This window comes from Triticum urartu, chromosome 1 (assembly GCF_003073215.2).
Source record: "Triticum urartu cultivar G1812 chromosome 1, Tu2.1, whole genome shotgun sequence".
Taxonomy (NCBI): domain Eukaryota; kingdom Viridiplantae; phylum Streptophyta; class Magnoliopsida; order Poales; family Poaceae; genus Triticum; species Triticum urartu.
Genome location: NC_053022.1, coordinates 257,094,233 through 257,121,212, shown reverse-complemented (window position 1 = coordinate 257,121,212; position 26,980 = coordinate 257,094,233).

The following is a 26,980-nucleotide window of genomic DNA, read 5'->3' as shown; positions in this document are numbered from 1 at the left end:
CGGAATGTAAAATTACGATGCATTGATGGTAAAATAGAGGGGGGTGAAGAATAACTATTCCTCAACCAGGGTGACGAATAGCGCGACTATATATATATATATATACACACACATCTGGGCTATTCTGTTACTAGTAACAGAATATTATTCTGTTACCCTTTTTGAACTAACGGTTTCAGGTGGTTGAACTGATGTTTTCGAAGCGGTTGAACTGATGCTTTCAGTTGTGTTTAACACATCGTCTTTTTTAGTTCAAAAACTTTTTGTAATTTTTTTGTCGAAACGTGGCGTGTAATATATCGTTGGAAAGCTCTTGAAAACCATATACTAACGGTTTCAGGTGGTTGAACTGATGCTTTCAGTTGTGTTTAACACATCGTCTTCTTTAGTTCAAAAACTTTTTGTAATTTTTTTGTCGAAACGTGGCGTGTAATATATCGTTGGAAAGCTCTTGAAAACCATATTTCAAGTATATTGAACGTTTCTGCAAAATCATTATGGTTTAAGAGCAGTTTTGAAAAAACCATTTTTTTCAAAATCGAAAATGTGAATCGTATTTTGGACTCAATTTTCAAACGGTTTGTCGGAATTGAGCAAATAAGATGGCATTGAAAGCTGGTGAAAATCCGCATCTTCCATATATGTATTGTTTTTTCTAATTCTATATGATTTAAAAGTAATTTGAAAAACGGTTTAATTCTGGACGAAACGTATTTTCGCGATTTTTTGCAAACGGTTTGTCGGACTGACGCAAATGATACGGCGTTGGAAAGCTATGTAAAATGCGCAACGTTTTCGTATAGAATTTTTTTTCTAATTCCTTACGGTTTAAAAACGAATTCGAATACGGTCAAATTTGATTTTGAACGCGATTTTTTTAAGAATTTTATCGAAATATGGCAAATAATATACCGTTGGATAGCTATAGAAAATGCGAAACTTAGTCATGTTGAATGTTTTCTCTACTTCGCAACCGTTTAAGAGTAATTTTGAATACGGCATGACGGTTTCCTGCTGTTTTCTCGTGTGAAAAACATAGTCGTACTGATATATATATATATGTATGTTTGTACCGAGCTATTTTTTAAGATTAATTTTGAATGGTTCCGAAAAAAGGTATTTGTACTGATGCTTGCATGGGTTTGTACTAAGCGTGTTTTCACTAACTAGACTTTGCTCTGTTTTTTGTTAATATTTTTCTCGTAAGTTTTCAACGGTTTACTGTATCGTCGCCCCTGTACTTGTATGGTTTGTATCATCGAACTGAATGATATTTTATTTAAAAATAAAATGTGTTTGTTTTGTTTCCTTTTTTAACTCAACATTTTTTTGACAACGTTGTTCTGAACTTCTCTCATTTTACGACTTGTACTGAGGTACTTACTAAGCAGGATTTTCATGGGGTTTCTTTTTTTTTGCTTGAACTTTACAATTTGAATTTCTGTCATTTCTTTTATTCCGAACGGACCACCGTTTTTAACTCGTACTGAGGTACTTACTACGCCCAAACTGGGGTGGCTATCGCGTGTCTCGGCGTGTTTTGAACTCAATGATATTTTTTCATCAATTTACTGCCCATTTTTTTCATCACACTTGAGAGTGATTAATAGGTTTACTTACTGGCCAGTAACACATGAACTCCTCAGGCAATAATACATGAACTCCTCGGGGAGGGGGTGCGGGGCGGCACGCTGGAGGGAGGGACTGCGGGGCTGCGCGCTGGGGGGGGAGGGGGTGGCGGGGCTGCGCACTGGAGGAAGAAGAAAGGCGGCGTAAGTTGGGGTCGCCGTGGCATGGGTCTGATCCGGCGTCATCAGGGTGCGTCTGGCGGGGGTGTCGCACGGCGGGGAGGGAGGAGGTGGCGCGCTGGCGAGGAGGGGGCAGTGCACGGCGGGGGAGGGAGGAGGCGGCGCACAGTGGGGGAGGGAGGGTGCGGCGCACCGGCGGGGGAGGCGCACGACGGGGGAGGGAGGGGGTGGTGCACCGGCAGGGAGGTAGGGGGCGGCGCACGGTGGGGAAGGGAGGGGGCGGAGCGCCGGCAGGGTGGGAGGGGGCGGCGCGCTGGAGGAGGAGTTGGGGATCGGGAGGGAGGTGGTGGGTTCGGTCGCCGTCGCTCCTATATAGGGTCGGAGGGTAACGGAATATTATTCTGTTACTAGTAACAGAATGTAAGTTAGCATGAACTATTATTGTTGACATTACCCATGAGGTAAAAGGTTGGGAGGCAAAACTATAAGCCCCTATCTTTCTCTGTGTCCGATTAAAACTCCGTAACCACAAGTATTGCGTGAGTGTTAGCAATTGTGAAATACTAAATGATAGTTGAGTATGTGGACTTGCTGAAAAGCTCTGACATAGACTCTATCTAATGTTATGATAAATTGCAATTGCTTCAATGACTGAGATTATAGTTTGTTGGTTCTCAATGGAGTTTCTGATTCATACTTCACATTGTGGATTGATTATTACGTGGGCATAAGAAATCATATGATGTTATCCATATATGTTGCTGTTATAAGAATAATCATGATTCCCTCATGTTCGTATTTTATTTTATCGACACCTCTATCTCTAAACATGTGGACATATTTATCGTTATCGGCTTTCGCTTGAGGACAAGCGAGGTCTAAGCTTGGGGGAGTTGATACGTCCATTTTGCATCATGCTTTTATATCGATATTTATTGCATTATCGACTGTTATTACACGTTATGTCACAATACTTATGCCTATTCTCTCTTATTTTACAAGATTTACGTAAGGAGGGAGAATGCCGGCAGCTGGAATTCTGGGCTGGAAAAGAAGCAAATATTAGAGACCTATTCTGCACAACTCCAAAAGGCCTGAAACTCCATGAAAGTTGTTTTTGGAAATAATAAAAAATACTGAGCAGAAGAAATACCAAGGGGGCCCACACCCTGGCCACGAGGGTGGGGGCGCGCCCCCTGCCTCATGGGCCCCCTGTTGGTCCTCCGGTGGCCATCTTCTACTTTATGAAGTCTTTCGTCTGAAGAAAAATCATAAGCAAGCTTTTGGGACGAGACTCCGCCGCCACGAGGCGGAACCTTGGCGGAACCAATCTAGGGCTCTGGCAGAGCTGTTCTGCCGAGGACACTTCCCTCCGGGAGGGGGAAATCATCGCCATCGTCATCACCTATGCTCCTCTCATCGGGAGAGGGCAATCTCCATCAACATCTTCACCAGCACCATCTCCTCTCAAACCCTAGTTCATCTCTTGTATCCAATTCTTGTCTCTAAGTCTGGGATTGGTACCTGTAGGTTGCTAGTAGTGTTGATTACTCCTTGTAGTTGATGCTAGTTGGTTTATTTGGTGGAAGATCATATGTTCAGATCCTATATGCATATTAATACCCCTGTGATTATGAACATGAATATGCTTTGTGAGTAGTTACGTTTGTTCCTGAGGACATGGGAGAAGTCTTGCTATTAGTAGTCATGTGAATTTGGTATTCGTTCGATATTTTGATGAGATGTATGTTGTTTCTCCTCTAGTGGTGTTATGTGAACATCGACTACATGACACTTCACCATTGTTTGGGCCTAGAGGAAGGCATTGGGAAGTAATAAGTAGATGATGGATTGCTAGAGTGACAGAAGCTTAAACCCTAGTTTATGCGTTGCTTCGTAAGGGGCTGATTTGGATTCATATGTTTCATGCTATGGTTAGGTTTACCTTAATACTTGTTTTGTAGTTGCGGATGCTTGCAATAGGGGTTAATCATAATTGGGATGCTTGTTCAAGTAAGAACAGCACCCAAGCACCGGTCCACCCACATATCAAATTATCAAAGTACCGAACGTGAATCATATGAACGTGATGAAAACTAGCTTGACGATAATTCCCATGTGTCCTCGGGAGCGTTTTCTTTTATATAAGAAATTATCCAGGCTTGTCCTTTGCTAAAAAAAGGATTGGGCCACCTTGCTGCACCTTGTTTACTTTTATTACTTGTTGCTCGTTACCAATTATCTTATCACAAAACTATCTGTTACCTATTATTTCAGTGCTTGCAGAGAATACCTTGCTGAAAACCTCTTATCATTTCCTTTTGCTCCTCGTTGGGTTCGACACTCTTACTTATAGAAAGGACTACGATAGATCCCCTATACTTGTGGGTCATCAATATATCAGGGTCTTTTGAGTACTCACGATTCGGCCCGGGGCTTATCTCGGGGGCGCAGCTCTGGGCTGCTATCAACGTCCCACGCGGAGTTATCGGGGCGGGGGGCTTCCCTTTCTTGGACGCCTCTGCCTCCAGATTTGTGGAGGCCGCTCTCTTCTCCCTTCTCCCCTAAGGGGGGAGTTGCTTTCTTCATCCTCCTCGTCGTCGTCTTCGGCGGCGGAGGAGTGAGTCTCGTTGTCTTCGGACATCACGTCCGAAGCACCCTTGCGGCGGAGGCCACTTATGGCCCCCTTGGCCTTCTTCTCTGGCGCCTGGTAAGGCGCCAGGACCAGCATCTTCGTCAAAAGCGGGATGGATGGTTCCTCGGGCAGTGGAGCCGAACACCTAATCTGCTCCGCCTTCTTTGTCCAGCCCTGGAAAAAATAAATAAATGGTGATGCTTAGGTATCTTCCCTGAATAAGCAAGTAAGGATACACCTTGAAATGCGAAAGACTTACCACACTGGCGGGATGGGCCAGGGCATGCCCACGGTCCTCGGTCGTCTCCGGCGGCGTCTCGTTGCCCTTGAAGAGCACCTTCCAGATATCTTCGTGCGTAGTTCCGTAGAACTGCTGCAAGGTCCGGTGCTCGGCCGGATTGAACTCCCATAAATGGCAAGTCCGGCTCAGGCATGGAAGGATCCGGCGAACTAGCATCACCTGGATCACATTGACGAGCTTGATGTTCTTGTCCACCATGCTCTGGATGCGCGTTTGCAGCGCTGTCAGCTCCTCCGACGAAGACCAATTCAGGCCGTTCTCTAGCCAGGAGGCGAGCCGCATTGGGGCTCCGGACTTGAATTCAAGAGCCGCGGCCCATGAGGCATCGCGGGGCTCTGTGATATAGAACCATAGTTTCTGCCACTCTTTGACGGTCTCCACAAAGGTACCTTTGGGCCATGTGACATTGGGCATCTTGCTCACCATGGCACCTCTGCATGTTGGCCATCCACCACCTACGGCTTCACATTGAAGATTTTAAGCCACAGTCTGAAGTGGGGTGGAATGCGGAGGAAGTCCTCGCACACGACAATAAATGCCGAGATGTTGAGGAAAGAGTTTGGGGCTAGATCGTGGAAATCTAGCCCATAATAGAACATGAGTCCATGGACGAAAGGGTGGAGAGGAAACCCTAACCCGTGTACGAAGTGGGGGATGAACACCACCCTCTCATTGGGCTTCGGGGTGGGGAAGATCTGCCCCTTGGCCGGAAGCCGGTGGGTGATTTGTTTGGCCAGGTACCCGGCCTCCCGAAGCTTGGTGATGTCCTTCTCCTTGACGGAGGAGGCCATCCACTTGCCTTGCGCTCCAGATCCGGACATGGTGGAGTGCTTTCTTGAGGCAGAAAAGATGTGGACTTGGGTGCTGGAGCTCGAGAATGGGAGGGCAGAGAGAAAGAAGGCGTGGGTGAAGGAAAGGAATCCTTATCTCCTTATAAAGGCGATGAATATCAAGCGCCTCCCCACTCGCCTTAGAACTCACCTATTCCCAAGGGTTATGCAGACGACACGGTTGGGTTACCCACGCCCGTATTGATGAGAATCCCGCAATAAGGGGACACGATCTCTACTTCGACAAGACGTGTCAATAAAACTGCGTCTCGAAACATGGATCGGCTGGCCAAAAACGGTTCAAAATAATAACCAGGCTGAGGCGTGATGTCACGCTACAAAAAGTTGTTAGCAGATTGGACTCGTGAAAAATTATACTCTCTGCGGATGTGTGTGTGGTACTTGTTTTGCAGAGCCGGACACGTTCGTTGCGTTCGAAGACTGTTTTGAAGTAATCGGAGGAGGAACCCGCCTTGCAATGCCGAAGACAATCTGCGCGCCGGACACCTCGTCATTGAAGCCTGGTTCAGGGGCTACTGAGGGAGTCCTGGATTAAGGGGTCCTCGGTGTCCGGACTATGTAGCATGGGCCGGACTGATGGGCTGTAAAGATACAAAGACCGAAGACTCTCTCCCGTGTCCGAATGGGACTCTCCTTGGCGTGGAAGGCAAGCTTGGTGACCTGATATGAAGATTCCTTTCCCTGTAATCAACTTTGTACAACCCTAGTCCTCTCCGGTGTCTATATAAACCGGAGGGCTTAGTCCGTAGGGGCAATCATAATCATACAGGCTAGACTTCTAGGGTTTAGCCATTACGATCTCGTGGTAGATCAACTCTTGTAATACTCATATTCATCAAGATCAATCAAGCAGGAAGTAGGGTATTACCTCCATAGAGAGGGCCCGAACCTGGTTAAACATCGTGTCCCCTGTCTCCTGTTACCATCGACCTTAGACGCACAGTTCGGGACCGCCTACCCGAGATCTGCCAGTTTTGACACCGATAGTCTTTGCCTGCCAAAGGCTCTGGTGGTGATGCAGCTATGGGCTCCATGATGACCTCCGTCCTGCCGTCCTGCTGGTCTTGGTCTTGTTGCACCAATATGGAAACCTTTGCTTGATGCCTCGGGACTCCTCGCCTAAGCCTGCCTCTTTAGCACCAAAGAGGAAACCGGTACTCTCGCCCACTGGTGCCCGCCTGGCCTTGGTCGTCATGGCTCATGTCACGGGAACCTCACGAGGTGCCCCCTGCCTTGATATCTCCGCTCCTCACGAGCCAGCCTAGTGTGGCTGCCCCTGAGGAGGTCTTGTGTCATCCACCTCGTGAGGCTTGGCCCCTCGCGAGGGTCTTGAGTGGCTGCTGATGAAGATGGGCCGTACCAGGCCGTTGGCAGAGCCACGCCGCGGGCCGCAGGCAGGCAAGTCTGGGGACCCCCGTTTCCAGAACGCCGACAAATCTCGTTACCGGAAAGTCTCTTTACTCATTCTGTAATGCATCATTCCGCAACTAACTCATTAGTCACATTTCTTGCAAGGCTTATAGTGATGTGCATTACCGAGAGGGCCCAAAGATACCTCTCCGATACACGGAGTGACAAATCCTAATTTTGATCTATGCCAACCCAACAAACACCTTCGGAGACACCTGTAGAGTATCTTTATAATCACCCAGTTACGTTGTGACGTTTGATAGCACACAAGGTGTTCCTCCGGTAATCGGGAATTGCATAATGTCATAATCAGAGGAACATGTATAAGTCATGAAGAAAGCAATAGTAATAAAACTAAACGATCATAATGCTAAGCCAACGGATGGGTCTTGTCCATCACATCATTCTCTAATGATGTGATCCCGTTCATCAAATGACAACACATGTCTATGGTCAGGAAACTTGACCACCTTTGATTAACGAGCTAGTCAAGTAAAGGCATACTAGGGACACTTTGTTCTATCTATATATTCACACGTAATAAGTTTTCGGTTAATACAGTTCTAGCATGAATAATAAACATTTATCATGATATAAGGAAATATAAATAATAACTTTATTATTGCCTCTAGGGCATATTTCCTTCAGTCTCCCACTTGCACTAGAGTCAATAATCTAGATTACATAGTAATGATTATAACACCCATGGAGTCTTGGTGATGATCATGTTTTGCTCGTGGAAGAGGTTTAGTCAACGGGTCTGCAACATTCAGATCTATATGTATTTTGCAAATCTCCATGTCTCCCTACTTGACTTGATCACAGATGGAATTGAAGCGTCTCTTAATGTGTTTAGTTCTCTTGTGAAATTTGGATTCCTTCACCAAGGCAATTGCTCCAGTATTGTCACAAAAGGATTTTCATTGGACCCGATGCACTAGGTATTACACCTAGATCGGATATGGACTCCTTCATCCAGACTCCTTCATTTGCTGCTTCTAAAGCAGCTATGTACTCCGCTTCACGCGTAGATCCCGCCACAACGCTCTGCTTGGAACTGCACCAACTGATAGCTCCACCATTCCATATAAATACATATCCGGTTTGTGACTTAGATTCATCCGGATCAGTGTCAAAGCTTGCATCGACGTAACCATTTACGACAAGCTCTTTGTCACCTCCATACACGATAAACATATCCTTAGTCCTTTTTAGGTACTTCAGGATGTTTTTGACCTCTGTCTAGTGATCCACTCCTAGATTACTTTGGTACCTCCCTTCTAAACTTATAGCAAGGCACACAAGGTCTGGTACACAGCATTGCATACATGATAGAACCTATGGTTGAGGCATAGGGAATGACTTTCATTTTCTCTCTATCTTCTGCAGTGGTCGGGCATTGAGTCTGACTCAACTTCACACCTTGTAACACAGGAAAGAACCCTTTCTTTGACTGATCCATTTTGAAATTCTTCAAAACTTCATCAAGGTATGTGCTTTGTGGAAGTCCAATTAAGCGTCTTGATCTATCTCTATAGATCTTGATTCCTAATATATAAGCAGCTTCACCGAGGTCTTTCATTCAAAAATTCTTATTCAAGTATCCTTTTATGCTATCCAGAAATTATGTATTATTTCCAGTAAACAATATGTCATCCACATATAATATTAGAAATGCTACATAGCTCCCACTCACTTTCTTGTAAATACAGGCTTCTCCAAACGTCTTTATAAAACCATATGCTTTGATCACACTATCAAAGCGTATATTCCAACTCCGAGAGGTTTGCACCAGTCCATAAATGGATCGCTGGAGCTTGCACACTTTGTTAGCACCTTTAGGATCAACAAAACCTTCTCGTTGCATCATATACAACTCTTATTTAAGATATCCATAGGAATGCAGTTTTTACATCTATTTGCCAAATTTCATAATCATAAAATGCGGCAATTGCTAACATGATTCGGACAGACTTAAGCATCGCTACGGGTGAGAAGCTCTCATCGTAGTCAACTCCTTGAAGTTGTCGAAAACCTTTCGGAACAAGTCGAGCTTTGTAGACAGTAACACTACGTTAGTGTCAGTCTTCTTCTTGAAGATCCATTTATTTTCTATGGCTTGCCGATCATCGGGCAAGTCAACCAAAGTCCACACTTTGTTCTCATATATGGATCCCATCTCAGATTTCATGGCCTCAAGCCATTTTGCGGAATATGGGCTCATCATTGCTTCCTCATAGTTCATAGGTTCGTCATGCTCAAGTAACATGACCTCCAGAATAGGATTACCGTACCACTCTGGTGCGGACCGTACTCTGTTTGACCTATGAGGTTCGGTAGTAACTTGATCTGAAGTTTCATGATCATCGTCACTATCTTCCTCACTAATTGGTGTAGGAATCACTAGAACCGGTTTCTGTGATGAACTACTTTCCAATTCGGGAGAAGGTACAATTACCTCATCAAGTTCTACTTTCCTCCCACTCACTTCTTTCGAGAGAAACTCCTTCTCTAGAAAGGATCCGTTCTTACAATGAAAATCTTGCCTTCGGATCTGTGATAGAAGGTGTACCCAACAGTTTCCTTTGGGTATCCTATGAAAACACATTTCTCCGATTGGGGTTCAAGCTTATCAGGTTGAAGCTTTTTCACATAAGCATCGCAGCCCCAGACTTTAAGAAACGACAACTTAGGTTTCTTGCTAAACCACAGTTCATATGGTGTCGTCTCAATGGGTTTAGATGGTGCCCTATTTAACGTGAATGCAGTCGTCTCTAAAGCATAACCCCAGAACGGTAGTGGTAAATTGGTAAGAGACATCATAGATCGCACCATATCTAATAAAGTACGGTTATGACGTTCGGACACACCATATGCTATGGTGTTCCAGGTGGTGTGGGTTGTGAAACTATTTCACATTGTTTCAAATGAAGACCAAACTCATAACTCAAATATTCTCCTGCACAATCAGATCGTAGAAACTTTATTTTCTTGTTGCGATGATTTTCCACTTCACTTTGAAATTCTTTGAACTTTTCAAATGTTTCTGACTTATGTTTCATTAAGTAGATTTACCCATATCTGCTCAAATCATCTGTGAAGGTCAGAAAATAACGAGACCCACCGCGAGCCTTGACACTCATTGGACCGCATACATCAGTATGTATTATTTCCAATAAGTCAGTTGCTCGCTCCATTGTTCCGGAGAACGGAGTCTTAGTTATCTTGCCCATGAGGCATCGTTCACAAGCATCAAGTGATTCATGATCAAGTGATTCCAAAAGCCCATCAGCATGGAGTTTCTTCATGCGCTTTACACCAATATGACCTAAATGGCATTGCCACAAATAAGTTGCACTATCATTATTAACTTTGCATCTTTTGGCTTCAATATTATGAATATGTGTATCACTACAATCGAGATTCAACAAAAATAGACCACTCATCAAGGGTGCATGACCATAAAAGATATTACTCATATAAATAGAACAACCATTATTCTCTGATTTAAATGAATAACCATCTCGCATCAAACAAGATCCAGATATAATGTTCATGCTCAACGCTAGCACCAGATAACAATTATTCAGGTCTAAAACTAATCCCAGGGGTAGATGTAGAGGTAGCGTGCCGACAGCGCTCACATCGACTTTGGAACCATTTCCCACACGCATCGTCACGTCGTCCTTAGCCAATCTTAGTTTAATCCGTAGCCCCTGTTTTGAGTTGCAAATATGAGCAACAGAACTAGTATCAAATACCCAGGCGCTACTGCAAGCATTAGTAAGGTACACATCAGTAACATGTATATCAAATATACCTTTCACTTTGCCATCCTTCTTATCAGCCAAATACTTGGGGCAGTTCCGCTTCCAGTGACCAGTCCCTTTGCAGTAGAAGCACTCAGTTTTAGGCTTAGGTCCAGACTTGGGCTTCTTCCCGGGAGCAGCAACTTGCTTGCTGTTCTTCTTCAAGTTCCCCTTCTTCCCTTTGCCCTTTTTCTTGAAACTAGTGGTCTTGTTAACCATCAACACTTGATGGTCCTTCTTGATTTCTACCTCCGTGGCCTTTAGCATCATGAAGAGCTCGGGAATTGTCTTATCCATCCCTTGCATATTATAGTTCATCACGAAGCTTTTATAGCTTGGTGGTAGTGATTGAAGAACTCTGTCAATGACACTATCATAAGGAAGATTAACTCCCAGCTGAGTCAAGTCGTTGTGGTACCCAGAAATTCTGAGTATGTCTTCACTAACAGAACTGTTCTCCTCCATCTTGCAGCTATGGAACTTATTGGAGACTTCATATCTCTCAATTCGGGCATTTGCTTGAAATATTAACTTCAACTCCTGGAACATCTCATATGCTCCATGACGTTCAAAACATCTCTAAAGTCCCGATTCTAAGCCGTAAAGCATGGCACACTGAACTATCGAGTAGTCATCAGCTTTGCTCTGCCACACGTTCATAACGTCCGGAGTTGCTCCTGTAGCGGGCCTTGAACCTAGCAGTGCTTCTAGGACGTAATTCTTCTGTGCAGTAATGAGGATAATCCTCAAGTTACGGACCCAGTCCGTGTATTTGCTACCATCATCTTTCAACTTAGCTTTCTCTAGGAACGCAATAAAATTCAAGGGAATGGTAGCACGGGCCATTGATCCACAACAACATAGACATGCAAAAAACTATCAGGTACTAAGTTCATGATAAATTAAAGTTCAATTAATCATATTACTAAAGAACTCCCACTTACTAAATAACTCCCTCTAGTCATCTAAATGATCACGTGATCCATATCAACTAAACCATGTCCGATCATCACGTGAGATGGAGTAGTTTTCAATGGTGAACATCTCTGTGTTGATCATATCTACTATATGATTCACGTTCGACCTTTCGGTCTCAGTGTTCCGAGGCCATATCTGCATATGCTAGGCTCGTCAAGTTTAACCTGAGCATTCTGCACGTGCAAAACTGTCTTACACCTGTTGTATGTGAACGTAGAGCTTATCACACCCGATCATCATGTGGTGTCTCGGCACGACGAACTGTAGCAACGGTGCATACTTAGGGAGAACACTTATACCTTGAAATTTAGTGAGGGATCATCTTATAATGCTACCGCCATACTAAGCAAAATAAGATGCATAAAAGATAAACATCACATGCAATCAAAATATGTGACATGATATGGCCATCATCATCTTGTGCCTTTGGTCTCCATCTCCAAAGCACCGTCATGATCTGCATCGTCACCGGCTTGACACCTTGATCTCCATCGTAGTGTCGTTGTCGTCTTGCCAACTATTGCTTCCACGACTATCGCTACCGCTTAGTGATAAAGTAAAGGAATTACATGGCGATTGCATTTCATACAATAAAGCGACAACCATAAGGCTCCCGTCAGTTGCCGATAACTTTTACAAAACATGATCATCTCATACAACAATATATATCTCATCACTTCTTGACCATATCACATCACAACATACCCTGCAAAAACAAGTTAGACATCCTCTACTTTATTGTTGTAAGTTTTACGTGGCTGCTACGGGCTTCTAGTAAGAACCATTCTTACCTACGCATAAAAACCACAATGATTTTTCATCAAGTGTGTTGTTTTAACCTTCAACAAGGACCGGCCGTAGTCAAACTCGATTCAACTAAAGTTGGAGAAACAGACACTCGCCAGCCACCTATGTGCAAAGCACATCGGTAGAACCAGTTTCATGAACGCGGTCATGTAATGTCGGTCCGGGTCCCTTCATCCAACAATACCGCTGAATCAAAGTAAGATGTTGGTGGTAAGCAGTATGACTTTTATCGCCCACAACTCTTTGTGTTCTACTCGTGCATATCATCTACGCATAGACCTGGCTCTGATACCACTGATTGGGAACGTAGTATGCAATTTCAAAAAAATCCTAAGCTCACGCAAGATCTATCTTGGAGATGCATAGCAATGAGAGGGGAGAGTGTGTCCACGTACCCTCGTATACCGAAAGCGGAAGCGTTTAGTTAACGCGGTTGATGTAGTCAAACGTCTTCACGATCCAACCGATCCAAGTACCGAACGTACGGCTCCTCCGTGTTTAGCACACGTTCAGCTCAATGACGTCCCTCGAGCTCTTGATCCAGTAGAGTGTCGAGGGAGAGTTTCGTCAGCACGATGGCGTGGTGACGGTGATGGTGATGTGATCCGCGCAGGGCTTCGCCTAAGCACTACGATGCTATGACTGGAGGAGTAAACTGTGGAGGGGGCACCGCACACGGCTAAGAGTACAATTGATGTGTTATGGGGTGCCCCCTGACCTCGTATATAAAGGAGGAGAGGGAGGAGGCCGGCCAAGGGGCGCGCCATGGGGGGACCGACTAGGACTCCAAGTCCTATTCGCCCCCCTTCCTTCCAACAGTGGGGAAAGGGGGAAGGAGAGGAGAGGAAGAGGGAAAGGGGGCCCGCGCCCCTCCCCTTCCTATTCGGACTCCCCTTGCGGGGGTGCCTCCCCCTTGTGGGCTATCCCCTCTTCTCTCCCATGGCCCATGAGGCCCATGATATCCCCCGGGGGGTTCCGGTAACCCCTCGGTACTCTGGAAAAATACCCGAACCACTCGAAACCATTCCGATGTCTGATACTACCTTCCAATATATGAATCTTTACCTCTTGACCATTTCGAGACTCCTCGTCATGTCCGTGATCTTATCCAGGACTCCGAACAAACTTCAGTCACCAAAAGACATAACTCATAATACAAATCATCATCGAATGTTAAGCGTGCGGACCCTACGAGTTCGAGAACTATGTAGACATGACCGAGACAAATCTCCGGTCAATAACCAATAGCGGAAACTGGATGCTCATATTGGCTCCTACATATTCTAAGAAGATCTTTATCGGTCAAACCGCATAACAACATACGTCATTCCCTTTGTCATCGGTATGTTACTTGCCCGAGATTTGATCATCGGTATCATCATACCTCATTAAATCTCGTTACCGGCAAGTCTTTGTACTCGTTCCGTAATGCATCATCCCGCAACTAACTCATTAGTCACATTGCTTGCAAGGCTTATAGTGATGTGCATTACCGAGAGGGCCCAGAGATACCTCTCCGATACACAGAGTAACAAATCCTAATCTTGATCTATGCCAACCCAGCAAACACCTTCGGAGACACCTATAGAGCATCTTTATAATCACCCAGTTATGTTATGACGTTTGATAGCACACAAGGTGTTCCTCCTGTATTCGGGAGTTGCATAATCTCATAGTAGAGGAACATGTATAAGTCATGAAGAAAGCAATAGCAATAAAACTAAACGATCATAATGCTAAGCTAACGAATGGGTCTTGTCCATCACATCATTCTCTAATGATGTGATCATGTTCATCAAATGACAACACATGTCTGTGGTCAGGAAACTTGAGCATCTTTGATTAACGAGCTAGTCAAGTAAAGGTATACTAGGGACACTTTGTTTTGTCTATGTATTCACACATGTACTAAGTTTCCCGTTAATACAATTCTAGCATGAATAATAAACATTTATCATGATATAAGGAAATATAAATAACAACTTCATTATTGCCTCTAGGGCATATTTCCTTTAGTAAAGACTTCGATCAAAAGGTATACTGCTCCATGATTGGCTCTTTATTGTATCTATATGCATCTAGGCTAGATATTATGCTCCGTGTTTGCATGTGTGCCCGTTTTCAAGCTACACCGAAGGAATCACACCATAAGGCTGTGAAACATATTCTTTGATATCTAGCTCATACTCCAACACTTGGATTATGGTACCCCAAGGGCTTGGCTTTTGATCTTATTGGATATTCTGGCTCTGACTATGCTAGTGATCGAGTGGATCGCAAGTCAACAGCAGGCACATGCCATTTCCTCGGACGATCCTTAGTATGTTGATCCTTGAAGAAGAAGAACTGTGTATCACTATCTACTGTTGAAGCTGAGTATATTGCTGCTAGTTCTTGCTGTGCTCAATTGATGTGGATGAAGCAAACCCTCAAGGACTATGGTGTGACGCCCCGAGACCGATGTGCCAGGTGTCTTCCAGTTATTCGCAGTTGTTGCCTTGTTGTTTGCTTGCGTGTCATGCATCTCATATCATGTCATCATGTGCATCGCATTTGCATACATGTTCGTCTCATGCATCCGAGCATTTGCCCCGTTGTCCGTTTTGCAATCCGGCGCTCCTATGTCACCCGGTGTCCCTTTCTACCTCTTTTCGTGTGCGGGTGTTAAACGTTTTCGGATTGGACCGAGTCTTGTCATGCGGCCTTGGTTTACTACCGGTAGACCACCTGTCAAGTTTCGTGCCATTTGGACTACGTTTGATACTCCAACGGTTAACCGAGGAACCGAAAAGGCCTCGTGTGTGTTGCAGCCCAACACCCCTCCAAAGTGGCCCAAAACCCACCAAAACCCCCTCCATCTTCTCGGTCATTCGAACACGATCGCGTGGCCGAAAACCGCACCTCATTTGGACTCCCCTAGCTCCCTCTACCTATATATTTGTGTCTCCCTCCGAAATTCGCGGTCTAACCCTAGTCTACCTCCTCCACAGCGCATCCGAACGCGTCCTCGCCGCGCCGGACATGTCCACTGCGCCCTCCACGTCGCCCAGCCAAATAGCGGCCGCCTCGTCAGCTCGCGTCGCCGCCCCGGGCCACTCACAGCGCGCCACATCAGCCTTGCCCGCGCCCACTTCGCTGCGGCCCGCGGAGCCCATCGCGGGCCAGCGCAGGCCCGCGCGCCGCCGCCGCTCGCCCGCTGCGGCCCGAGTCCCCGCCGCCCGATCCGGTTTGTGTCGCCTCCTGAGGGCCTCGTCACCGGCCACCGTCTCCGGTGAGCTCTCGCCGGAGCTCTGCCGCCGCGTCGACCCTGCCGCTCCTCTGCCGAGCACCTCGCCTCCCTGCGCCTCCCCGCGCCACCGCCATCGCCTCATCGCGCCGCGCCCGCACCACCACGCAGCGCCCCGCCGCCGTCTGCTTCCACCGCCATTGCCACCTTCGTTCATCGGCGACCCTGCACCGCCCCGTCACCGAGCATGGCCGCAGCTCGCCCGGCCTCGTCGTTGCCGGATCCGGGGGCCCCATGCCCGGATCTACTTGTTTTCTGCTCGCGGTGGTCCTCCCCTCGCCGGAGAGCCGCCAGGTTCCTGTCGGTCGCGCCCGCAAACTCCGGCGGCGTCGTCCTGCTCGAGGAGGACGACGTCCCCCGTCGCTCGACCTCGTGGGCCCGCTTGGGCCAACGCATCAGCCTAACTCGCACGGCCCGCCTCGTTCTCCTCCGTCCTAGGCCACAGCCCGCTAGGTGAGCCCCGTCTAAACCCTGCTCAGGCGACTGATAGCTATCTAACGCTCAGTTTCAGATCTGGGATTTTGGCTAAGTCTTGTATCCCTGTACATTTTTTATGCATACTTCATCATGTCATAACTTCATCACCGTTGCTCCGATTCGTGCGTGTAGCATATCAAAATGTTCGTCTCGACGAGTACATCATTTCATCTCATTGCATCATTTTCATTTGAGCTCATATTGATGCCCGAAATGCTGTTGGAAGAGGGCTATGTGATGATAGTTTCAGATCTGTTTCAGCAAATGCACTTTTGTCATTTTTGCCATGATTAATGTGTGCATGCTATGATCCTGAGCTCTACATGTGTTTTGATGTATGCCATGCCATCTTTACAGGGGTGTATGTCATGTATTTTTGTGATCTTCGTGGTGACTAGCACAAGCATGCAAAGTAGCTTACTCAATGATGCTGATTTCAGGGACTTAGAATTTCACTAAGTCCTTGCCCTGTTATTATTTTTATGCCATATGTTCATGTTGTTTCCTAGTGATCCGTGCCTCTTTTGAGCATGATCAGTAAGGAGTTTTGTAGATAATTTTGTGCTCTATCTATCCATGTGTTTGTTTGCAATTATGGAGCACCCTAGCTTGAGTCAATCGAGCTCTACTTTTGCTATAAAATGTTCCTGGCAGATTGTTAACATGTTTAGCGATTTTGCCGAGCTTGTTGTTGTTGATCCATGCATGCTATGTTGTTGTTCTTGCCATGTCTAGCTTCTATGCCATGTCTACTTGCTGGGTGTATGCTTAGCTTGTCATGCCATGTTTTGTAGTGAGTACATTGAGCTCGTAAACATGCCTACTCGTTATTTGTTTTGCCATGCTCCAGTTTTTCACTAAGTCTGAATCTGTTTATGTTTTTGCTATGTTCACGTGCTTGCAATTGTATTTTTTGATCCCTTTTGGCTTATGGTCACTAAGGGACTTTTGTTGTATGCTTTGAGTAGCTTCAAGCCATGCCTTGCTTTGCCATGATATGTTCCGGTAGCATGTAGTTATCGTGCTCTAAACATTGCTTCCTGATGATAAATTCCTGACTTGCTGTTAATTTCACTAAGTCTGAAACCTGTTATCTTTTGCACTTTTGCCATGCTTGTTTGAGCTTGCTATTGAGTGAATTAGCCGTAGCTCATTGTTCATCTTTTGTAAAGCATCTTGAGTGGATCCCTACCATGTATTTTGTTACTATGTTGGAGTGTTGTAGCTTATTTATCTTGATGCATTTAGATGGTCTCTTGCTGTTAATCGCAGACCGGTGCCATATTTGTTTTGCTTGTCATTTCCAAACCGTGCATCCGATTCCGGTGATCTTCATATTGATTTCAACCGAAATCAGCTCCTCTTTCCAGTGGCACTCTTGTATTTCCAAGTTGAGGCCAGGTTCAATCATTCCTTTCCAAATCATGCATATGCATCACATACCGCATCCCGCATATCATGCCATGTTCATATGTTGGTTGTTTACTATGTTGTGTGCTTCTTTCCGGTGTTGCTTCTTCGGGTTGGTTCTGATAACGTCGCGTTTGTGAGGACCCGTTCGACTACGTCCGTTTGACTTCTTCATGGACTCGTTCTTCTTCCTTGCCAGATTTCAGGCAAGATGACCATACCCTCGAAATCACTTCTATCTTTGCTTGCTAGATGCTCGCTCTTTTGCTATGCCTATGCTGCGACACCTACCACTTGCTTATCATGCCTCCCATATTGTTAAGCCAAGCCTCTAACCCACCTTGTCCTAGCAAACTGTTGTTTGGCTATGTTACCGCTTTGCCCAGCCCCTCTTATAGCGTTGTTAGTTGCAGGTGAAGATTGGAGTTTGTTCCATGTTGGAACATGGATATTTTGTTGGGATATCACAATATCTCTTATTTAATTAATGCATCTATATACTTGGTAAAGGGTGGAAGTCTCGGCCTTATGCCTAGTGTTTTGTTCCACTCTTGCCGCCCTAGTTTCTGTCGTATCAGTGTTATGTTCCGGGATTTTGCGTTCCTTACACGGTTGGGTTATAATGGGAACCCCTTGACAGTTCGCTTTGAATAAAACACCTCCATCAAGGCCCAACCTTGGTTTTACCATTTGCACTAACAACTTAGCCTTTTCCCTTGGGTTTCGCGGACTCAAGGGTCATCTTTATTTTAACCCCCCCCCCCCCCCGGCTAGTGCTTCTCTAAGTGTTGGTTCGAACCGAGTAGACTGCGGGGCCACCTCGGGGCAACTTGAGGGTTGGTTTTACTCGTAGGATGTCTCATCTGAGTGTGTCCTGAGAATGAGATATGTGCAGCTCCTATCGGGATTTGTTGGCACATTTGGGCGGCTTTGCTGGACTTGTTTTACCATTGTCAAGGATGTCTTGTAACCGGGATGCCGAGTCTGATCGAATTGTCTTGGGAGAAAGAATATCCTTCGTTGACCGTGAGAGATTGTGATGGGCTAAGTTGGGACACCCCCTGCAGGGTTTTGAACTTTCGAAAGCCGTGCCCGCGGTTATGGGCAGATGGGAATTTGTTAATGTCCGGTTGTAGAAAACCTGAAATCTTATTGTAACACCCCGGATGTAATTTACCTTATATGTATCCCTACTCTTGCCGTTTCCGGCGCTAAGTTATTTTATTTTCCTCGGGTTCGGGTTTTTGTCTTCGTGTGTTGTTGCCTTTGTCATGCATCTCATATCATGCCATCATGTGCATTGCATTTGCATATGTGTTCGTCTCATGCATCCGAGCATTTTCCCTGTTGTCCGTTTTGCATTCCGGCGCTCCTATCTCCTCCGGTGCCCCTTTCTACCTCTTTTTTTGTGTGTGGGGGCTAAACATTTCCGGATTGGACCGAGACTTTCCATTCGGCCTTGTTTACTACCGGTAGACCGCTTGTCAAGTTTTGTGTCATTTGGACTTCGTTTGATGCTCCAACGGTTAACCGAGGGACCAAGAAGGCCTCGTGAGTGTTATAGCCCAACACCCTTCCAATTTGGCCCAAAACCCACCAAAGACCCTTCCATCATCTAGAGCGTTCGATCACGATCGCGTGGCCGAAAACCACACTCCATTTGGAGCTTCCTAGCTCCCTCTACCTCTATAAATAGACCCTCCTCCGAAATTTTCGGGTCTTCTTCCCCCTAACCCTAGAAAAAACCCCTCTCGACCGCCGGACAACGTCCGCCTCCACCGGACAAGTCGCCGCCGCCAACCGGGGCATGCCACGTGGCAGCACGCGCCCACTTCGCCGCCGATCCCGCGCGGGCCCGCTCGGCCCGTGGCCGCCCCCCGCGGCTCGGGTATCCTCCGCCGCCGCTCGGGGCTTCTTCTTCCTCCGCCGCCGCCCGACGCCGCCTCGCCGCCCCATCGCTGGTGACCGATGCCGCCTCGCTGCGCCGGCGACTACCTGGAGGTCGCCGCCTCTCTGCCTGACGCCGGCGCCGCCTCGGCTTCGACGCTGGCAGGCTCCTCCGCCGGCCCCCTTCTCCTACTCCGGCGCCCGGCCCCGGCTACCTCCTCCTCGACCTCGACTCCGGCCACCGCGGTCAATAGCTCCGGCGAGCTCGGATCCGGTGACCTCGGGAAGCGTGTGATCTGGATCTAGAAATCCCGGGGTTGACTTTTCCCCTCCTAACCCTAGCTTTTTTGCATTTTTCCTCATGTCGTAACTCCGCATCCGTAGCTCCGTTTTGCACGTGTAGCATATCAAAATGTTCGCCTCAGAGAGTACATCATTTCATCTCATTGCATCATTTTCATTTGAGCTCGTTTTGATGCCCGAAATGCTGTTGGAAGAGGGCTATGTGGTTAAATTGTCAAATCTGTTTCATCAAATAGCTATTTGTCATTTTTGCCATGTTTAATGTGTGCAGGACATGCTCCTGAGATCTACATGAGTTTTGTTATATGCCATGCCATATTTACAGAGGTTCTTACCATGTATTTTTGTGATATGTGTGGTGACTAGCACAAGCTTGCAAAGTAGTGCAATCGTTAATGCTGATTTCAGGGACTTAGAATTTCACAAAGTCCTTGATCTGATTTTGTCAATATGCCATATGTTCATGTTGTTTCCAAGTGATCCGTGCCTCTTTTGACGATGATCAGTAAGGATGTTTTGTTAACATGGTGGTGCTCTCTCCATCCATGTCTTTGTTTGCAATTATGGAGCACCCTAGCTTGAGTCAATTAAGCTCTACTTTTGCTATTTCGTGATTCCTGGCAGATTGTTGTCTTGTTAGCAATTTTGCCAAGGATGTTGCTAGTGATCCGTGCATGCTATGTTGTTGTTCTTGCCATGTCTAGCTTCTATGATATGTATTCTTGATGGGTGTATGCTTAGTTTGTCATGCCATGCTCTGTAGTGAGTGCATCGAGCTCGTGAACATGCCTACTCGTTAACAGATTTGCATGCTCCAGTTTTTCACTAAGTCTGTAATCTGATTATGTTTTTGCCATGTTCACATACTTGCAATTGTATTTTTCGATCCCTTTTGGCTCAAGGTCACTAAGGCACTTTTGTTAAGTGCTTTGCGTAGCTTCATGTAATGCCTTGCTTTGCCATGTTAAGTTCCTGTAGCATATAGTTTTCATGCTCCAAAGTGTGCTACCTGATGTTAAATTCCAGACTTGTGTTAATTTCACAAAGTCTGAAACATGTTTATCATTTGCACTTTTTCCATGCTTGTTTGAACCTGTTAATGGATGAATTGGCCGTAGCTCAGTGTTCATCTTTTGTCAAGCATCATGAGTGGATCCCTGCCATGTATTTTGTTGTCATGTCTGAGTGCTGTAGCATAATTGTCTTGATGCATTTAGATGGCTACTTGCTGATTATCGCAGATCGGTGCCATATTTGTTTTGCTTGCCATTTCCAAAGCGTGCATCCGTTTCCGGTGATCTTTATATCGATTTCAACCAAAATCACCTCATCTTTCCAGTGGCACTCTTGGATTTCCAAGTTGAGGCCAGTTTCAATCATTCCTTGTCAAATCTTGCATATGCATCACATACCGCATCCCGCATAGCATACCATGTTTGCATCATGTTGTTCGAACTTTGCACGTGGTTGATTGTGTTCTGTTTTGCTTGTTTGTCTTGTTTGGGTAGAGCCGGGAGACGAGTTCGCTAACGAGGAGCCTATTGAGTTTGCTTACGAGGATCAAGTCAACTCTTACAACTTTGCAGGCAAGATGATCATACCCTCGAAATCACTTCTATCTTTGCTTGCTAGATGCTCGCTCTTTTGCTATGCCTATGCTACGATACCTGCCACTTGCTTATCATGCCTCCCAAATTGCCATGTCAAACCTCTAACCCACCATGTCCTAGCAAACCGTTGATTGGCTATGTTACCGCTTTGCTCAGCCTCTCTTATAGCGTTGCTAGTTACAGGTGAAGATTGGAGATCATTCCTTGTTGGAACATTGTTTAATGTTGGGATATCACCATATTATCTTGTTACCTTAATGCATCTATATACTTGGTAAAGTGCGGAAGGCTCGGCCTTTTGCCTAGTGTTTTGTTCCACTCTTGCCGCCCTAGTTTCCGTCATATCGGTGTTATGTTCCCGGATTTTTCTTTCCTTACGCGGTTGGGTGATAATGGGAACCCCTTGACAGTTCGCCTTGAATAAAACTCTTCCAGCAATGCCCAACTTTGGTTTTACCATTCGCCACCTAGCCTCTTTTTCCCTTGGGTTCCGCGGACTCAAGGGTCATCTTTATTTAAACCCCTGGGCCAGTGCTCCTCTGAGTGTTGGTCCAACCTATCAGCCGTCGGTGGCCACCAGGGGCAACTCTGGGCTGGCCTACCAGAACCTTGGACAATCCGGTGTGCCCTGAGCACGAGATATGTGCAGCTCCTATCGGGATTTGTCGGCACATTCGGGCGGTGTTGCTGGTTTAGTTTTACCCTTGTTGGGGATGTTTTGTAGAACCGAGATGCCGAGTCTGATCGGAATGTCTCGGGAGAAGGAATATCCTTCGTTGACCGTGAGAGCTTGTGATGGGCTAAGTTTTGACTCCCCTGCAGGGATTTGAACTTTCGAAAGCCGTGCCCGCATTTATGGGCAGATGGGAATTTGGTAATGTCCGGTTGTAGATAACATGTAACTTAACTTAATTAAAATGAATCAACTGCGTGTGTAACCGTGATGGTCTCTTCTCGATGGAGTCCGGGAAGTGAACACGGTGTTGGAGTAATGCTTGATGTAGGTTGTTCTAGGATCACTTCTTGATCATTGTTCTTCGTTCGTGCTTTGCCTCCTCTTCTCGCTCTTATTTTCGAATAGGTTAGCCACCATATATGCTAGTCGCTTGCTGCAGCTCCACATATTACCTTGCCTTACCTATAAGCTTAAATAGTCTTGATCGCGAGGGTGCGAGATTGCTGAGTCCCCGTGACTCACAGAGTACTTCCAAACCCGATGCAGGGACCGACGATACCGTTCCAGATGATGCGCTTGAGCTCAAGTGGGAGTTCGACGAAGACTCACGCCGTTACTATGTGTCTTTCCCAGATGATCAGTAGTGGTACCCAGTTGGGGCGATCGGGGACCATGTCGCAATGTTGGGGTTGATCTTTTACTTTGGTACCATAGTCGGACCATGAGTGTATTGGATGATTGTAATGTTATTCATGTATCTGTGTGACGTGGCGAGTGTAAGCCAACTATGTACCTTTTTCCCCTATTATCTATTTACATGGGTTGTTGTGAAGATTACCTTACTTGTGACATTGCTTTCAATGCGGTTATGCCTCTAAGTCGTGCTTTGACGCGTAGGAGATATAGCCGCATCGAGGGCGTTACAAGTTGGTAATCAGAGCCTTCCCCGACCTTAGGAGCCCCCCTGCTTGATCGAATAGCTGGCGTTGTTGAGTCTAGAAAAATGTTTTGAGTCATTTAGGAATTATATATCGGAGAGTTTAGGAATTCTTTTTACTCCCCAGTCCCTTCATCGCTCTGGTAAGGCATCCTGACGTAGAGTTTTGACTCTTCTCTTCTCAAATTTCACTAAAAAAAATTTAGGATCACGCAGGTATCTTGGAATCGTTCCGATCGATTTGTCACGAGAACATTGTTCTTGGTGCCTCCTGTCATTTAGGGGTTGTGGCAGTGTCCCGGGGAGTTGAGCTTCGAGGTGTTGTCATCACAATTTTATCGTTGCAGTTCTGGAATACCTGAGTTTAGGTTCGCCGACATCGAAAATCTCTTTTATGCAGTTGTTGGTGAGATAACCTCGACGCCACCCAGTACTGGGGCGGGAGTTCGGGAGTATTGCCATAACTTGTATAACGGATGCTTTTCGAAGGTTGAGGTAGACGATTTCCGAAGTTTTTCTCGGTTATGTGTTGAAGGATGGATACAGCTGGATGTAGGATTTGCTAGATTTGGGTGAGATATTATGCTTCCCCTGTATCCCCAACACCTGATTGCATAACTGGAAAGGTTCGGGAGTTTCATAGGTGGGAATTCTTGTAGCTCTAGTTCTTCTTCCACGGATATTTGGTTTGAGATTGGGTGATCTTTACCGAGTATTCGTTCTTGTTCCGTACCTTGTTGTTGTTTTTCTTCTACTTCAATTCTAAGTGGCTTCTCAATTTATGGATATGTGACCATTTCAATTGGAATGCATTCGTTCATTTTGTTCAGATGTGAAGACTATATGTTGCAATTTCAACCCGTTTGATTCAGTTTAAATACTTATCTGTCAATGTGCTAATGGATGTCAACCTCTTCAGGATGGCTCCTCTAGCGCGCACGACTCCGAATCCTGATCCGCCATCACCACCTCCACCTCCGGAGGCATGGCAAGCTGTGATGGCCGCTACCAATGCAAACACGCAGCTGATCATGCAACTTCTTCAAGAGCGCAACCAAGGGAACCAGGGCAACAATCAGAATCACTTTGCTACACTCAACCAGTTCCTTGCTAACCAGCCAAAGACCTTCAGCAATTGCGTTGAGGCAACTGACGCTGATGATTGGCTCGTGGACATATGCAAGCATTTCGAGTGCATTAACGTCAGGCCTGAGGACTTTGTCAAGTTCGCGTCCTTCCAACTCAAAGACCAAGCTGCAGAATGGTTTCAGCAGTACAAAGATTCCAGAGGAGGCCGTGTGATTACCTGGGATGAATTCCGTCAAGACTTCAAAGCTCATCATATTCCTCAGAGCGTGGCTGAAAGCAAGCGTGAGGAATTCCGCAACCTGAAGCAGGGCTCTATGTCTGTCTACGAGTACAACAAGATGTTTCAGAAGCTCGCCCGTTTTGCTAAGCAGGACGTCCCTGACGAGAAGAGCATGATATACCAGTTCAGGGGTGGTCTCAGAGAAGAAATCCAGCTAGCTCTTGTCCTCTTTGAGCCCAGGAGGTACGATGAGTTTTACAACATGGCTTTGAAGCAAGAGACTTCTCAACTGAAGTGCGATGCTTCCAAGAAGCGAGTCAGAGATGCTACTCCTTCTTCCTCAACCCAAGTGGCTAAGTAGCAGAAGTATTGGCTTCCTCCTCCTCCGTTCCGTCAGCCTTATCAGCAGAAGAGCAAAGGTGGCAGTGGATCTTCCCACCCACCCAACCCTGGCTTTCAGAACAAGACTTCGTCTCAAGCTCCAAGATCGAGTGCTCCGTATCACCGTCCGCTTTTAGAGGTCACGTGCAACAAGTGCCAACAGAAGGGTCACTATGCCAACAAATGCTTCAATCAGAGGCGTCTCCCTCCTCCTCCTCCTGTGAGATCAGCAAGTACGGCTGTGGTCAACCATAACCCCAAGCACGCCAAGGTCAATTTGATGAACGCAGCTCAGGCAGAGGACTCGTCAGATGTCATCATGGGTAACCTTCCTGTTAACGATATTCCAGCTAAAGTTCTTTTTGACACTGGTGCATCACATTGTTTCATCTCAAGACCTTTTGCATCTAAGCATGAGTTGGCTTTGCAAGTTTTGCCTAGACCAATAGCAGTTGTCTCTCCCGGTAGGCGCATGAATGCTAACTCCATTGTTCCGGATGTTACTATCACTTTGGGTGACTACAAGTTTTTGTCTTCTCCTACGGTTCTTGGTGACTCAGATATTGATCTTATTCTTGGAATGGATTGGCTTTCTAAGCACAAGGCTCAGCTTGATTGTGCTGCCAGGCAGATTCAATTGACTCATTCGTCTGAGGATGTAATTGTCTTTACTGCTCGTGATGATACAATCCGTCTATTTTCTCTCAATGAGAAGGGTGAACTGGATGCCATCTCGCAAATTCCAGTCGTTTGCGAATATCAAGACGTCTTTTCAGAAGAGCTTCCAGGAATGCCTCCGCACCGGCCAGTTGAATTCTTCATTGATCTTGAGCCTGGCACGGAACCTGTTTGCAAACGTCCTTACAAGCTTGGATCTGAAGAGTTGAAGGAGCAGAAGAAGCAACTCGATATTCAAGAGCGAATGGGTCTCATCCGACCTAGTTCTTCTCCATGGGGTTGTGGAGTTCTTTTTGTGAAGAAGAAGGATGGAACGGACGGACTCTGTGTTGACTACCGTCCATTGAACAAGAAGACTATCAAGAACAAGTACCCACTTCCCAACATCAATGAGCTGTTCGAACAACTCAAAGGTGCCCAAGTATTCTCCAAGCTTGATCTCCGTATGGGCTATCACCAGATTCGAATCCATGAGCAAGATATTCCCAAGACGGCTTTCAGAACAAGCTATGGTTCATATGAATACACTGTCATGTCTTTTGGCCTCGTCAACGCTCCTCTAACTTTTTCTCGCATGATGAACTTCATCTTCAACGCCTACACAAATGACTTCGTCTTGGTCTACCTCGATGACATTCTGGTCTTTTCGAAGAACAAGGAAGATCATGCCAAGCACTTGCGTTTGGTGCTCGATAAGCTCAGGGAACATCAGTTCTACGCCAAGTTCTCAAAGTGCGAGTTTTGGCTCGATGAGGTTCTCTATCTTGGGCATATCATCTCTGCCAAGGGCATAGTGGTGAATCCTGAGAAGGTGTCTGCAATTGTGAATTGGGAACCACCTCAGAACGTGAAGCAACTCCGTAGCTTCCTTGGTCTCGCAAGCTATTGTCGAAGGTTCGTTGAGAACTTTTCAAAGATCGCGAAGCCTCTTTCAAACCTTCTCCAGAAGCACGTCAAGTACGTTTGGTCTCCGGAATGTGACATCGCTTTCAACACTTTGAAAGAGAAATTGGTCACTGCTCCAGTTCTGACTCCTCCTAATGAATCCAAACCGTTCGAGGTCTTCTGCGACGCCTCTCTTCAAGGTCTTGGTGCAGTGTTGATGCAAGAGAAGAAAGTTGTGGCTTATACCTCTCGCCAGTTGAAGCCTAACGAGAAGAACTACCCCACTCATGACCTCGAGTTGGCGGCAGTTGTGCATGCTCTTTTGACTTGGAGACATCTCTTATTGGGAAGAAAAGTGGACATCTTCACTGACCACAAGAGTCGCAAGTACATCTTCACTCAGCCTAATCTCAACCTCAGGCAGACTCGTTGGGTCGAAATGATTCAAGAGTATAATCCGAGCATCGAGTATACTCCAGGCAAGGCCAATGTGATTGCTGATGCTTTGAGCAGGAAGGCTTACTGCAATAGTCTGATTATCAAGCCTTACCAACCCGAGCTTTGTGAAGCTTTCCGCAAACTCAATCTGCAAGTTGTTCCTC